Source organism: Sphaeramia orbicularis, chromosome 16 (assembly GCF_902148855.1).
Source record: "Sphaeramia orbicularis chromosome 16, fSphaOr1.1, whole genome shotgun sequence".
Taxonomy (NCBI): Eukaryota; Metazoa; Chordata; class Actinopteri; order Kurtiformes; family Apogonidae; genus Sphaeramia; species Sphaeramia orbicularis.
In genome coordinates this window covers 37084753-37086449 of record NC_043972.1, presented here as the reverse complement: position 1 = coordinate 37086449, position 1697 = coordinate 37084753, and positions in this window count along the sequence as shown.

Sequence of the window (1697 nt, the reverse complement as noted above, 5' to 3'; positions counted from 1 at the left end):
AGACACCAATTTGTTCAATTCCTCACCACACCATGTTTTCCGTGTCATGTGCTGTAGGTCACAATGTAGCATGAAATATTTATCCAATCAGAAAAAGCCAGAGGTATCCTTAGGCTATACATTAGTCATAACATAGGCCATGCATTAGTCATACAGTTTATTGCACTCTTGGTAATTGCCTGTTATTCATGCAATGATTGATTTGACTGGTTGAAAACTTAGTGTTTGAATATTAAACAATATTATTTTTCTTGTAAATGATACATGGATGGAACAGAAGGCAAGAAATGACTCTTTGTGACTATGAAACAGTGCATATCTGTCAGACTGGGTGTTCAAACAGTTCTTTCTTTCTTTCTTTCTTTCTTTCTTTCTGTGTGTGTGTGTGTGTGTGTGTGTGTGTGTGTGTGTGTGTGACCCAGCTCTTCCGCAGGTGTTCACAGCCATGTCATGGTCATAGTTAAATGGTGATGTCATGTTGACAAATGAGCTGGTTGAATTAAATTCTCGCTCATCAATAATGGCGTCAGTCGGGAATCAATAGCAGCCAACAGTGGCGTTACTGGCTCTGTCAGCGACCTAACAAGGCCCTATTAGAATGGACAACGCTCTCTCACTGTCGCCCCATCCCATCTCAGCCCACCAGCACGAAGCGCCGACGCACACTTCTCATATCCTCTCTCTGCACACACACCAATACCACACAGCAAAATGCAATATTCACATAAAGCCATGCTCTGACATGATGTATAGATTTGTCAAGATAATATGGATATGATGCATGGGCTTTTATGAGGTTTGTTTGTTGGTGTCTTTGTTGGTATGTGTATGTGTGTGTGTGTGTGTGTGTGTGTGTGTGTATGAACGTGTGTGTGGGTGAGTGGGTAAATAAGTTTGTGTGTCTTGGATGGTGCCAATGTGTGGGAAGGCGCGAGGTTGTGCAGGCTTTGGATCCCACCGCAGAGTTCAAATCCAACCAAGATTCAATCAATCCAACAAGACACACACGGAGAGAAAGAAAAAGCAACTCTTGTGCGTGTGTGTGTGTGTGTGTGTGTGTGTGTCTCTCTATGTGTGTTTCTATATGTGTATGTAGATGTCAGTGCCAATTCACAGTCACAAAAAGTCCCTGATGCACACACCGAGGGCGATAAAACCGAAATTCGGATACACAACTCACATACTGTACACCACTATCTTGCATCCGTGCAGCCCTCTACCTTCACTTCTCCCTCTCCTTCAGCGAACAAGCAGCTGATCCAGCTAAAGCCCTTGTTCTTTCTGTATTCCTTGTCTTTTTTATTAGTTTTTATTAACTTTGCCTCCCTCTCTCTGTCAGCACTCTCAATAATCAATGCTGATATATTGCCAATATCCAGCTCAGTCCCTCGTGCCATCTTTCACTGAGGCTCTCTTATTGGGGGAGATTGGCCCAATAATAATGATATTTATTATAGATATTTATTATCTGGGTTTGTGGCAGTGCTGCGGACGCACACTGCTGAAGACTTACATGCTGGCCCTGTAAACGCATACACACACCAGAGCACACACACACACAGACTCTCTGGGGCTCTTTAATTTACACAGTAATATCAGGCGATTATTCCCAACCCAGATAGTGTCGGGTTATCAGCACTGTTAGCCCACACTGGCCATAACATTCTGTGTATTCACTCCACATTATAGAGTCCATT